We start from the raw sequence: 15,215 nt of genomic DNA on the forward strand, positions 1-15,215 counted from the left end.
AAGCTGGACAAGCCCTCTGCAGCTGAGCTACATCCCCACTCCAGTCATTTCACTTTGAAACTACTTTTAAGACAGGAAACTGAAGATGCAAATGATGTTTTCATGAGTGTTTACAATATTGCCCAAGAGTATAAAATACATTTCACCACCCACTCATTAACGCTCCTAGGTTATTGAGACCCAGCTGTCCTTGAAAAACACAGATTTGCATAAATATTAGACAAAGAGAGACGTGAGATGGTAAGCTGCTACAGAGACCAGCTCTTACTTCATACTTTTATCTTATTTCAAGGTCTTTCTTAATGTAGCTGTGGCTGTCCTGGAACTTGCTAGGTAGACTAGGCTAGCCTCAAACGCCCAGAGATCCACCTGCCTCTTCCTCTGGGCACTGGGATTAAAGAAAGGTGTGTGCCACTACTCCTTGCTAAGATTTTTCTTTCTAAACTTCCACAACCCTGGGTGGAGTGTTGTCCATAAAAGAATAATCAAGTAAATCCTTGTACGGAATTGCACAATAGGATAGTCCAGCAAGTGCTTAGGGACCTGATAGTTGAGATGAGAGTCAACGGAAAGGTTGAAAGGCTGCCTGCACACTGAAACCCTGAGCCCACTGTCTTGGCCAGGCTTCGCACAGAGGTTGCAGCACTTCCTTCCACAGGCTCAAGTTTCCTGTATTGCACTGGAGCTCCTTCCGGAAGATTCTGTCTAGAGGAAACTTTCTTCCTTGCTGCCAACTCATTTTTCTGTTCTGGCAGTTTCCTCCAAGATTGGAACATTCCGTCCTTCAGGGAAACTGATTAAGACAAAAAGGAAATGACTCAAAATAGCTTCAGGAAGTCCCTAAAACTGACCAGATTCACTAGGCCCCTCCTTCTCCAAGAGTATATCAACAGTAAAGACTGGTGAGCCTCACTCTGGGACAAGCTGAGCTTGGAAGAAGACTCTCAGCTGAACTGAGCTGCTTTGGAAGAGGCTCAATCCATGCAGTGGTAACACAAACAGCCTAAGAGAAGTAGAGACCACCCGAGCTGTGTAGAGGAAACAGACAGGCAAAGCTGCCTAGAAGAGACTCAGATCAACGTAGCCACTGGAAAAGACACTCTCCAACCTGTTGAGCTGTCTGCAGGTGTGCTCCAGGTTCCCAGCTTTCATGAGCTGGTGCTTATGCTGGGGTAAGCTTTTGTGAGACAGCCATCTTTGACTCACCTCTGCTCCTGTAAGAAACCCCTCACCCATATTCCTGTAAGTAACCCCAATAAAACCTACTGGTTCACCAGATTGGACATTGGTGCAATCATTACTTTAATCTGTTGTAGCCTCCTTTTCTGGGGTAGATAGATATGTGTGTGTTATTTGTCCCCAGGAAAAGTCTGTAATACACACACACACACACACACACACACACACACACACACACACACTATACATCAAGGACTACTTACCTTTCCTACTTCCTTACAAAGAAGATAATTGACACTCTATTCCATTCCTGGCTTCTCTTCTCCCCAAAAAGTAATCATTTTGACAACTTTCCTTTTAGTAATTCAGAAGCCACTAATAAAAGAAGGACATGCGTAGTGAACTCCACTCAAGTTTTCTCCCCTTGCAGTACTGAGGATTGACCCTAGGGCATCTTGTGTGTTCAGCAAGTACTCTACTACTTAGCTGTGTCTCCAGCCCAAGCTTTCTTCTTCTAAATGGCTGAGCAGAAGCCAGCCACATGTTGCACCCCATGGCATATTTTGTTATAGATACATTAAGCTTAATAACACCTGGAACCACTAGAATGTTCCTTCAACTATTCTTTGTAGTAACCTGTCAGTCAGTATCCTTTATTTATGCAGCTTATATTTTTCCTGACTCCCTCTCCTTTGTCCAACTCCCTAGACAGTAGAGCTATTAGAACATGTTGATGTAACTTTTGCCTGATCATAGTTCCTAGAGCTGGAGCCCTGAAGTATGACCTGCTGATTTAACAGGGCTTGGCACTAACTGGATCCATTCTCACCATGTGGGCGAGCCTGTCTGCAAGGGGAAACTCCTGGGAAAGTCAGCTCCAAATTTCAGGTTTTTTCTTAAGAATGTTTCTGGAAGTTGATTTGATTGGAGTAGCATTCTTACATTGAAGCATGTCAGTGACTTCCCAAGAGGCTAACATGATATGTTCCACCATCCCCACTCCAGGGATATCATAGTGGATTCTCTTTCCAGACCCTACAATGATATTCTATAGAGTGGGAGATACTGCAATGTAGGTACTGAATAATTTATACATGTCGACCAATAGCTTCCTGTTGAAACCAGATGCTGTTTGAATGGTTGCTCATCTATCCCAAATGGGATATTGCTAGAATTCTTTTCCCCATTAGGGCTTGCTGTTATCAAAGAGCTTGGAAGAGGCAAGAAATCAGTGTGAGAACTCCAGTTTGAGGCAAGCGGTAGAAGATTGTCTTAGTTGAGATGACTATTACTGTGAGGAGACACCATGACCATAGCAACTATTATAAAGGAAAACATTTAATTGGGGATGGCTTACAGTTTAGAGGTTTAGTCAATTATTATCATAGTGGAACATAGTGGTGTGCAGGCAGACATGCTGGAGAAGGGGATGAAAGTTCTACAGCTTATCCACAGGCAACAGGAAGTGAACTGAGTACCACATTGGGCGTAGCTTGAACATATGAGACAACAAAGCCAACCCCCACAGTGACACACTTCCTCCAACAAGGCCACACCTCCTAATAGTGCCACTCCCTATAGGCCAAGCATTTAAACACATGAGTCCATAGGGGCCATACCTATTCAAACCACCACAAATATGAACCAAGAAATTAATTTTGGAAAAACTAAAATTAAAGCTATTCATTGGTTTGACAAACACATGTTAGGTATTGTCTATAATCAATGAATAGAACTAGAGCACTGGTCAACCAAAACAACATGAGTTATTAGGAGTATAAGTTATGGGGACTCAAGAACCCTGGGGGGGGGAAATGAAAATTGCTTGTAAATAGCGACTTTATGTGTAGGTCAAGTTTGAATCTTTTATAAGTGAAATTCCAATACCCAGTTTTTGAAAATTAATTTATTCTTTGACAAGTATATATATATATATGTATATATATAAAATATTCTGTTCATATTCATCCATTCACCCTCTCTCTCTTATCCTTCTCCTAATGTCCAGCAAAACCCCCCCCTTCCTCCCAAGTCCCCATCCCACTTTCGCTTTTTGTTTTACTTTGCTTTCACTTTCTGACCCCATTGGGTTTAACCAGGGCCACTTGTGTGACACTATCCACCGAAAAAGAATGGTAACTCCACTCCTCAGTGGCTGTGTCACTGAAGACAATGACTACATCTCCTACAGCATCCCTCAAGAACATTAGCTAACGTAGTCGAAACAGGGCCCCATGAGCCCCCTCCCTCATCTACGACTTAACACTTCCTGGTCTAGTTTTATGAGCCCTGTGCAGGAAACCACAGTTGTGAGCCCATGAGCATCATAGCCATGCCATGTCCATAAGACAGTATTTCAGTCTTCATCTGTATCATTTAACTTTTATGTTCTTTCTGCCCCCCACCCCTTTTGTGATGATCTGTAAACTTCAAAGGGGATGATATGCGTGTCTTTAGTGCTCAGCACACAATAACCACTAATTATACTATTTCTTGTGGCACCTAGACCAGCCACAAGTTTCTGCATTAGCTGTCATTCACTGCAAAGATAATGCTTCTTTGACCAGGTTTCCAAAAATTTCATGGGTGAAATATGTTTAACCCATGGGTGTAAACATAACTATTCAAGAGGCATTTTGAAAACATGTCCAATTAGCAAGACAAAATTAGTAAAGTGGCCCTAGTGACTATAACTTCCCCAGCCATGAATCTTTGACCCAGTACCAGGCATGAGTTCTTCTCTGTAGAGCAGGCTTCAGATTAAACAAGGAGTCAGTGAGTTTCCCCCGTAACAGTCATGCCATTATTGAACCAAAAACTACCCCTTGCCTGGTCCAAAACCCAACTTTCAGTTGTTTGTCGTGTTTGTTTTTTGTAACAGGGACTCCCTGTGTAGCCTTGGCTGGCCTTGGACTCATAGGCATTTGCTTGCCTCTGCCTTCAGAGCATGGGACTTAAAGTATGTGCCACCACAGCTGGCTCCAACACCTAACTGTTGAGAAACAAGGGCTATAAAATGGACCTAGACCCTGAAAGACTGGATATTGAATGTGAGTTGAATTCTACTGAAAATTATCACAGAGAAACACTAACTAAAATAAGACTATAACATTTAAAATAATGCTATGTCCTATTTAAGGTTACTATGAAACATCATGACCAAAAGCAAGTTGAGGGGGGGGGCGTTTATTTGGCTTACACTTCCATATCACTGTTCATCAATGAAGGAAGTCAAGACAGGAACTCAAACAGAGCTGGAACCTGGAGGCAGGAGCTGATGTGGAGGCCATGGAGAGATGCTGTTTACTGGCTTGCTCATCAGGCTTGCCCATCATGGCTTGCTCAACCTGCTTCCTTATAGCATTCAGGACCACTAGTCCAGGGATGGCACCACTCACAGTGGGCTGGGTTCTCCCCTGTTGATCACTAATTAAGAAAATGTCCTACAGCCAGACTGCATAGAGGCATTTTCTCAATTGCGGCTCCCTCCTTTCAGATAACACAGGCTTGTGTCAAGTTAACATAAAACTAGCCAGTACATTCTAGAAATAGAATAAAGCAAGAAAATCCACTTAAAATTTTAAAAGTATTATTTGTAAACTTGTTTACAAATAAATTAATGTAAAAATTAGAAGTAATATCACAAGGAGCTTGGCTCATCTGGGCTGAGGAGAGGTATGGAATGGTACTGAAAATGAATTGCACATGAACAGAAACCAGGTTTCCAAAAATTTCATCTCAGGTTTTGCTGCTTGTTAAAAAGGACCTCCCACCCAGTGCACAGTCCTTTTATAGCGCTTCCAGCAGAATGCTTCTTGAAGGAGCACCTCATACAATTTCAATGAAGTACTGTTTGAGGCCTCAAGTTTATACTAATTAACAGATCTCCGAGAATATGTAAATGTTAAAAAGCTCAGAACTCAGTTCACCGCTGTATGTGTAAGAGAGAGAGAGAGGGTCGGGGAAGAGGAAGGGAGGGAGGGAGGGAGAGAAAGAAAGAGAGAGACAGAGACAGAGACAGAGACAGAGACAGAGATCCTAGGAATCAAAGGAAGGGCCCTGGGTGCTCTAAGCACAGATTGCTGCACAATGGCTCCAATTCACAACATTATAGTTTGCTAAGAAATTACTGATTTTATTTTGTTTAATTTTCCTCCCCACATGTCTCCCATTCTTTCAAGAGTTTGTAGAGTCACTCTCCAAGTGGAAACAGTTTACCTTCATTTTAAAATAACTTAGACACAACGAGACAACGTGCAGCACTTGGAGTGGGAAGTGAGTTATTTGTGAGATCTGAATAGACGTAGGTTTAAGATGACAGGCCCTGGACCAGTTTCTTCTGATAACTAGGGCTCCCCCACCCCACTCAGCCTTGGGATCATCAGGAGAGTCTATTCTTACACCATCCTTGCTCTGGAAGTGTGGCATTTTTCATGTTAAATTCTCATGAAAATATAGAATGTAGAATGCAGTAAAATAAAAACTCTAACATTCCTCTAATATGCTTGAAATGCAGAAATCTGCACAGAAATGAAAACAGCCTTCTCAAGCCAGCTGGTTTTACTGACATGACTAGGAAATAGTAGAAATCAGATGACAATCTTTGTAAGTGGTAGGCAGACACTTCCTGTAGACAAGACACTTTTTGTTGAAGTTGTCACTTGCCAAGACCCAACGAGATCTCTAGGATCTCTAGGATTATAAAACTTTATTGAACACTTACTATGGGCTGGATGAAGTTCAAATTCCAAGTTCATGAAAGCTCTCACTTTTTAGACTTTGAAAGTCTGTAGGGAAAGCAGGGCTTGGTGGCTCACACACCTACCTATCCCAGTGTTCGGAAGGCAGAGGGAAGGAGATTGTTGGGAGTTTGAAGCCTGGGCTACAGTGTGACACTCTTATCTCAAAACAGAGAAACAAAACTAAGACATCCCCAGGATGAACTTCCAGCTTTGGAAGTCTATCCATGGAAGAGCAGGAGGATTTTTAACAGGGATGGCTTTTTCACTGCTGTCTGAAGGATTTTAACAGTGATGGCTTCCTCACTGCTGTGTTAGACCCTTGGAAGCTCCTCTTTCAGTTTACTATTATGGGAAATAAAAGCAAAGGAAGTGACTGAAGGTATCAACATTTTTTTTTTTCCTGATCAAGGAGAACAATAGAAACACAAACAGCAATGAAGGTGGCATTTGCTAAAGGCTCAAAGACTACCAATGAAAATATTCGGTACAGGAATTCAGAGAAGGAAGCAAAGTAAAACAAATTGGAAAGAGGGAAAACAGGGCCGGTGTGCTTGGCTACTGGAGCTGTCCATCTGTACAACAGTCAGATTTAAAGCAGAATAGGACTGGTCCACACAGGACAGCAGCACTCAACTCACCAAGGCACGCCACTGGGGCTTAGTGACCGAGTAGACACTAAGGGACAGTTCTGAGGAATGTAAGGTGAGGAGGTTTTGAACCTAAGTGACTGGAAATGTATTAATGGCATCTACAACCCAGAGGAAAGAGTTGAGAGCGGGGTGGACCTGGAGGTCTGACTTGGTCTACGGAGTGTAAGGTGACACTTGTATTTATGTCTGACAAAAGCCAGTGACTGGTGCTGCAGCAGGCCTTTCTTGCTGAGATCTGCCTCAGTGCACCATTGGCTTTTACAAATGGCCCCAGGCTGGCTGCATCCACATGTGAAGTTAACCCCTGAACAGCCACTGTGACTTAGCAGCCTGTTAGCTATAAAAGTCCCCTAGATGGCTTTTCAATGAAAGGGGCTTTGTGACAGTGTGCCCAGGTGTGCTTCGACAACAGACCAGCTGGCTGTGGTGTGATCCGTCACCCGTCCTGTAGTAAGTGAAAAGCTGATTCCTTGCTGAGTCCTAAGAGGGTGTTCAGGACTCACTAACCAATGCCCCAAATGGAGAAGTTGGTCATCAGGAATGGAATAGCCGAGTTTGGGGTCTAAGCTACAACTTCAATCAACAGCTTCAATCAACAGTAAGCACCCTCCCTACAAAGACATGTGTGTGCGTCTGCATATTTCCATTGCCACTATATCACTGTTGTCTATTACAATGGGTTTCGTTTTTAAATAATATGGATTTGTCTTATTGAGGAAATGAAACAAGTATGAATAAAAAAAATGGTAAATCAAGAACCTATGAGATAATTTCTATTTTAAAGACAGTCACAAAATGCTTGTTCCGTTTTTATTTATAATTTAAATTTTTATTGAAAATAGATTTTTTTATACACTATATCTGATCATGGTTTCCCCTCTCTAACTTCTCCCTGATCCTCCCCCACCTTCCCCTCAACCCAAATCCACACCCTTTCTTTCTCTCTTTCATTAGAAAACAGAAAACTAAAAAACAAGCAAAACCATAATAAGACAAAACCAAACAAACAAACTGAAAAAAAGAGCCAAAGAAAAGCACAAGACGCTGTTTTAAAAAACATGCCAAACAAGCCGGGCGGTGGTGGCGCACGCCTTTAATCCCAGCACTCAGGAGGCAGAGCCAGGTGGATCTCTGTGAGTTCGAGGCCAGCCTGGGCTACCAAGTGAGTTCCAGGAAAAGGCACAAAGCTGCACAGAGAAACCCTGTCTCGAAAAACCAAAAAAAAAAAAAAAAAAAAAAACCAAAAAAAAAAAAAAAAACCATGCCAAACATAGAGGAAAAGATCCAGGAGAAAATATCAAAGGCCTATGTGCATTAATTACTTTTCCCTTTGTTGTAACAAAATATCCAACCAAACTTAAGGAAGGAAGGGCTTATTCTGGCTCACAACTTGAGTGTGCAACGGTCCATCATGATGGCAGGAGAATGAGGTCAGGAAGCAGAGAGATGGATGCTGGTGTTGATACCGTCTCTTATTTCCCTTTTTATTTAGCTTGGGGCCCTAGCCCATGGAACGGCGCCACTCACACTCAAGGTGGAACTTTCCTCCTTTGTTAAATTTCTCTAAGTCAAAATGCTTTCACAGAACATGTGTAGAAGTATGTGTGGGGACTGCAGCTATGTTTTAAATTTAAATTACTGTGCTTAAGAGATCTATAAAATAGAAATGTCTCTAACCTGTAAGCCTCACTTGCCCAAGGACAGACAATTTCCTGGAATGCTGGGGGCTGTTCATGTAACACACTACATGTTTTCACTTCTGTAACCAAGGTTGGTTGCCCCAACTGCACAGGATGTGCTTGATCACACATAGGCAGGAGTTACACAGGCAGGAAGTACATCAGGATGCGTGCTTGCCTCTGATTGGATGAAGGCAGGAAGTTCACACCCTTGTCGGTTTTGCCTTTATAAGCTCCTGACTATCATAATTCAGAGCCATTCTCTGGGAATTCCAGGTATGGACCTAGCCAGTGTCCATCATCCTGGCCAGTATTTAATAAAGCTTGCTTCAAATTTGGTTCAAAAAAATTGTGGTAGTGATCTTATTCTTGCCCAATAGAATTAACATATGTCTCTTAGGTGATTCCAAAGTCAGTAAAGTTGTAATGAAGATTAACTATCACCCTGTGTCTGTGCAGCCTGAATACAACTGCTTATTTGCTTCAGGGTTTGTTGTCATTGTTATTGTTATTAATTTAAGAGGATCAGAGTTGTTATGACTTTGCACGGGGGACCCTGAGGCTATCCCATGTGTGCAGGGAAACATGCTGGCATGCTGGTCAGATGCAGTGGTGGGCTGGCAGGTGACCATACCATGCGGACATGGTGGCGGGGTGGCAGGCAGACATTCACAGCCCAAACACTGCATCCTTGTGAAAATGGTTTATTATAATAGAGAGACAAAGAGAAGATAGGAAAGGAGGAGAGAAGTGAGAGGAAGAGGTGGGGTCAAGGGGTGCACACCTCGTGGGAGGAAAAGTGGAAGAGAGAGAGAGAGAGGAAGGGGAGGAATCTTTCCTTAAAATGAGGTTTTTACATCAGAATGCAGGTCAGCGCCAAGGAGCAGGTCAGAATACTAATATTGGTTTCCAAGGAGCAGGTCAGAATATTAACAAGGATGGTGCTCAATGGCACATACGTGGGAGGTTGAGTTCAAACCACAATACCTAAGAGAGACATAGAGAGAGAGGAAATAGAAAATGATAGGGGTTGAGGAGAGCAAGAGAGAGCCATATGAGCAAGCCAACAAGCAACTGAAGAAAATAAAAGCCAGGAGTAGTGATTCATATTTGTAATCCCAGCACTTGAGAGGCTGAGGCAGAAAGATTGCCATGTGTTTGAAGGCAGCCCGGCCTACAAAGTCTTTTCTTGACTCAAGAAAAGAAAGAAGAAAATAAAATGTTATATATTTGATATTCCCTGTCTACCTTTGCATTTTCTATCTTCTTCCCCAACTTCTCAGAGGTAATTGCCACTCTGAAATGTTGTATCCTTTCTGTTTGTCTTTTATACTTTTACTATGTACCTAATCCCAATTTATAGTATGTAATATTACTTGGTGCATTTATAATTGCACACAAATGATGTCACATTGTATTTATCAATGCTGTATACCACAATGTCTTTATCCATTTTGCCACAGCAGGACACTGGCTGTTTCCAGTTTTCCCATGGGATGAATAATCTTGTACGTGTGCCCTTGTATATGGCTGCTTTACAGGAAGCCCATAGTAGATATTAGTAGATATGGGATTATTTAACATTAGAAATGTGCATCTTAGCTGGGCAATGGTGGCGCACACCTTTAATCCCAGCACTCAGGAGGCAGAGCCAGGTGGATTTCTGCGACTTTGAGGCCAGCCTGGTCTACAGAGCAAGATCTAGGACAGGCACCAAAACTACAGAGAAACTCTGTCTCGAAAAAACAAAACAGAACAAAACAAACAAACAGACAAAGAAATGTGCACCTTTACCTTAGAGATGGCCAGCCTGAAATGCTTGCCAAGTGTTCCTTCCCCAGCATTCCTGACTCAGTCACATTTGTTAAATATTAACCATTTTGCCAACCTAGTGGGTGTATTGATTTGTATTTCTTGGTAACTGCAACCACTCTAGTTGGTAGTGTGAACCTATGTGAGTGGAGCCTAAAAATGAGGTATCTAAAGTCTCATACAGTAATAGCCAACTTTATTTGGAGTATCAGACAATTTATATCCTGAGGGTATTCTGAGGGTTAAGCATGGTCTTGAACAAGGTCCACATGAAGTTAGGGTCTATACAGTCATGAGGACAACTCATGCTAGGAACATTTTTAAAAAACAAAAGTAAGATGAAGGGTAATCTGAAGCAAACCTGCTCCTCTGCAGGACACCTGGGAGGGGCATGAAAGCACATTCCAGGAATAACCCACCTTGTGGAGATCACAGAGGTTAAAAGACTTTTGCCTCACCCAGTTGCGGTGTTGCATGCCTTTAATCTCAGCACTCGGGAGGCAGGTCCAGGCGGTCTGCAGATCAAGATCCAGGACAGGACAGGCACCTTGGAGTTATCTCACAAGTTCTCAGACTTCTCACACAGCTGCATTCATGGACCATGTTCCAATAGTAACTAGAGAAGCTTCTTTCAAAATACGCAAGCTCTCATCCATCCGCTGGAAATCTGTTTCCCATCAATTAATGAAGACACGGTGAGGGGATATTGAGTCAGGCTGGAGAAATGAAGCCGAGGCCACCGGCTTCTGCCAAAGCCCAAGCAGTCCAAGATGACTTGGCTTTACAGTCAACAGGAAGCTACAGATGGTTTTGAAAGCTTGCCTCAGATCTTTCTAGATATGTGGAGGCTCACCTCCCAAGCACCCTTCAGATGACACCCCAGTCACACACATAGAAGACAATACGAATCTTGAAGGATAGCCTTGAAATGATAACGGGAACTAGAGTCTGGACGCAAAGTGGGATGGATCCAGGTCCCTAGATCTTTGTAATGACAGCTAAATGGTGACTCCAGGGTGGGAGTCTGTGCTCGGCAGAAGCGAACATGTTGAAACATGTCCACACTATCAGTCTACTAAGCAAGAGATGGGCTTCTGTGCTGGGGAAAGCATGCCCCAGGCGAATCCAGCCCTAGCATTTATTTCCTCTGAGACTCAGAGGATAGAAAGTGGCAATTATTCCTAGAAGGAGAAAGGATACCTGTAAGAATTGAATACATTCAATTTTGCAGCGAAATAACGGAATGGCTACTACACTCCCAGCAATACTAGGCTTAGCAGTGAAGAGTTAGGCCAAGTCACAGCTGTCAAGAAGTTTCTATTCATACCTACCTGGCAAGGGAGCTACCAGGATCAAGAAGGTGGTTTTCCCAGGGTGAGGCTTACCCATTGCACTCCAGATGTGCTAACCTCTTCAGTTCCTCCCAATGTGGGAACTTGTCTAATTTGTGGCAGTGGGGGACTGCATTTGTGCTCTCCCCTGGGGGAAAAAGTTCTCATTGCAGGGGCTAGGGGTGTAGCTCATTTGGTAGAGTGCTTGCCAAGCGTGCAAGAAGTCCAGGATTTGATCCTCAGACCTCAGCACTAACAAGTGCAGTAGCCCAGGCTTGTAATTCCAGCACTCAGGAGGCGGAGGCAGGGGGACCAGAAGTTCCAGATCATCCTCAGATATAGAGTAGGAGGCCAGTCTGTAAGCATAAGACTCTGCCGGAATAATAAAATAAGAATAAATAAGTTCCCGTTCTAAAGGAAAGTGACCAATAGTCAACAGATAATCCAACATATACCGAGTGGTGAATGCAAGTTGGAAAATTGACTCAAGGCAATGGGATGAACAATCAAAGGATAGGGCTGGCAACCAACGCTGCTCTCCCTGCCTGTTCGTTCACAGGCTGCCTTGGGAATTAGTTTCTCGGAGTTACTGGGGCTCTCACTTTCTTAAACTATGAAGTGGGGGAAGTCATCATCATATGGTAGATTTTTTTTTTAATTCACTCAAATTCAAGTTTAGACAGTCTCTCCAACTTCGATTTGTTTGCAACTTTATCCTCGAAGCAAAGCGGGGAGGGAGGAAGGATTGGAAGATCGCTGGAAGGCTTTACTGATCTAACATTTACAAAAATTTTGAAAGTTGTCCAAATTATAGGCTTTAGTGAAGGGGGAAAGGATTTCATCAAAAACCATATTGTATATATAGACAAACAAATGTATATAATAAGAAAAGCAATAGGCGGAGACCCCCCAAGAAGCAGGAAGTGGAATTAGGCATTGTTCTTGCACTAAAACAGTGCCTAAGTTTCCCTGTCTGTAAAATAATAATAATGGGAATCCACTTCTGCCATTTTCTTTCTCCCAGTAGCTCACTCCCACTTTTGTTTTGTAGAGCAGAAATACCAACTGTTTCTTTCATTTCTGATTCTGTTTTCTTCTAATCTGATGTGGAGCTGTAACAATTTCCCTTTTTGGATAGAGAGGTCTCCATTGCAGTAAAGTTTAGCTCTGGTTTCTTCTTACAATCCTTCTGTTTCTGAAACAGGGGACAAACTAGAAAACATTAACAACCTCAAGTCTGCACATCCTTTGAAAAAGCCTTGGTTGTCTTTTAAGGTTTTTTTTCCATGTCTCATGCTTAAAGGTATGAATAAGACATTGTTTTGGATAGACTTGTTCAAAGGACCGATAATGCTATCTTTTTGGAAAATCAAATCATGTTTCTAAAAGTTTTGTTTATGTTTATCTTACGTGTATGGGTGTTTTGTCTGCATGTAAGCCTATACACCACATGTGTGTAGTGCCTGAGAAAGTCAGAAGAGGGCGTCAGATCCCCTAGGAACTGGAGCTACAGAATGTTCTTAGCTGCAATGTAGGTGCTGGGCACTGAGCCTGGGTCCTCTGTAAGAGCTGTGTCCTTAACTGCTTAGCCATCTCTCCAATCCTTAAATCATCTTTAAAGTGAACAGATTAAGTCACGTGTTAAAATTTTGACACAAGCATACTTTTGTCTCCTTTTGATATAGACAATCTCTTATGGTTATTTTTTAAGTTGCAGGTTTTCCTAGATGGGAGAAGGGTGGAGAGTCTAAGGCTATCCCCAGGCTATCGCCAGATCCTATGAAGGAAAACAAAGCACAAGGCCAGCCCTGCTGGGAGACTAGGGAGGGCATTACAAATTCAAGGGCTGCCTGTGGAGGGCAAGGCTAGGCTGAACTATGAGAAAAAGCAATGAGACCCTGTCTCAAAGTGAAAAATTTAAAAGGGGGCTGGGGCATAGCTCTGTGGTAGGGGCTTCCCTGGCTGAGGGGAGGCCTTACTTTCAAGCTCTAGTACCGTAATAAAAAAAAAAATTGAAAACATTTCCAAGCATTTTTCATTCTCATTTCAACTTTTAAACAGAAGAGATGGTTGTAAAATGCAGTTTAAAACAGAATAACAACAAAAAAATTCAGTCCCCTCACAGTACCAATTTTTTCCTCCCCAAATTGGTTAGAGTTGGCTGTAGTGGCACATACCTATAATCCCAGCCTCTGGGAGGCTGAGGCAGGAGGATCAAAAGCCAAACACTGACCTGAGCTTCATAGTAAGGTCATGTCTCAAATAATAATCATAACAGTGATGATAGTGATGGTTAGCAGTTCTTCAATGTCATTTCTAATGTTGCATTAAAGAAAGAACTCTCTTGCCTTATTATATAAAGTGTCTTGGAGTCTAGTAAGAGGGCTCAGTGGGTAAAGGCACTTGCTGCCAAGCCTGACAATCTGAGTTCAACACCCAGTAGCCACATGGTAGAACCAATGTCACCAAATTGTCCTCTGACCTCCACATCTGCACCATGGCACACAAGTGCCCATGTGCATACACATACGTGCTCAATAAATACGTGTTTTTAGAAAAGGAAATCTAAAACAAAACAAAAACCAGGAAGCATTTTCTCCCCATGATCTGGCCTCATAGCTTTTTCGTTTGTTTGTTTGTTTGGTTTTTGTTTTGTTTTCACTATTCTCACAGCGGAAGATGCAGAAAATTGAAACGTTGCCATTTATCTATCTGACTCTGAGGTCAGACCCTACAAACAAATAGTCCGACATTCTGCAGGTGAGCCTCTCTCCTGAGGGGTTTGTGTGGTGATTGTGAGATAGCACAGTGCAGACGGACATGACAGAGACTGGCTTCAGCCACTGGCAAGACAAGAGCACTGCCTTAGAATTCCTTCTTCGCATTCAGTTCTCACGGTGGCATCAGCTGTCACAGCCCCAGATCCTCCAGAGAGCTCATCAGCCAGCAGCCAGTGAACTTAGAACTACAATCTTCCCACTTACATCTTGGTGTTTACATTCTACCAGCAGTGGATTTCACTCTACCCAGCCTACCTATGCACTTTTTTTTTCTCTCTCTCTTTTACTCTTTGGGAACCCACCACTCAGCTTCCAAATAAATACACAGAATCTTATTCTTATTTATGAATGCCTGGCCTTAGCTTGGCTTGTTTCTAGCCAGCTTTTCTTAACTTAAATGATCCCATCTATCTTTTGTCTCTGGGCTTTTATCTTTCTGTATACCTTTCTTTACTTTTTACTCTGTGGCTTGCTGTGTGGCTGAGTGGCTGGTCCCTGGAGCCTTCTGCTTCCCTTCGCCCATGATCTCTCCTCTTCTCTCTCTTACTTATTCTCTCTGCCTGCCAGCCCTGCCTATCCTTTCTCCTGCCTTGCTATTGACCGTTCAGCTCCTTATTAGATCAATCAGGTGTTTTAGACAGGCACAGTAACACAGCTTCACAGAGTTAAACAAATGCAACATGAAAGAATGCAACACATCTTTACACCATTAAAAAAATGTTTCACAGCATAAACAAATGTAACACATCTTTAATATTCCACAACATCTGCTCTGTGAGTGCTGAAGTCTCTCCCTATCTGTATGAAAGTAGCTGATTGGCCTGCTTACTGAGGTTAACTTCACAGAAGCTCCTCTTTCTTAACATCTCCTGTAGCCCCTCCATTCAATGTCAACATCTCCACCTTGCTTACTCTAATACATTTTATAACCTGCTCCAGAATTCTTCACCTTTCCTCAACTCCAGAACATTCTGCCATTCTCACGCTCAAAACCAAGAAGTGCTGGGTGGTTGTGGCGGCCTTCCTATGCAATCTCAGCACT

At 42.7% G+C, this 15,215-nt stretch overlaps 1 non-coding gene across 1 annotated transcript; it reads left to right on the top strand.

Annotated features, from left to right (window-relative positions):
* Positions 1-11,385: 11,385 nt before the first annotated feature.
* Positions 11,386-11,544, top strand: LOC131922063 (U1 spliceosomal RNA). The gene has a single exon (XR_009382181.1). It is a non-coding gene; the product is annotated as a U1 spliceosomal RNA (small nuclear RNA).
* The last annotated feature ends 3,671 nt before the right edge of the window (positions 11,545-15,215 follow it).

This window comes from Peromyscus eremicus, chromosome 11 (genome assembly GCF_949786415.1).
Source record: "Peromyscus eremicus chromosome 11, PerEre_H2_v1, whole genome shotgun sequence".
Taxonomy (NCBI): domain Eukaryota; kingdom Metazoa; phylum Chordata; class Mammalia; order Rodentia; family Cricetidae; genus Peromyscus; species Peromyscus eremicus.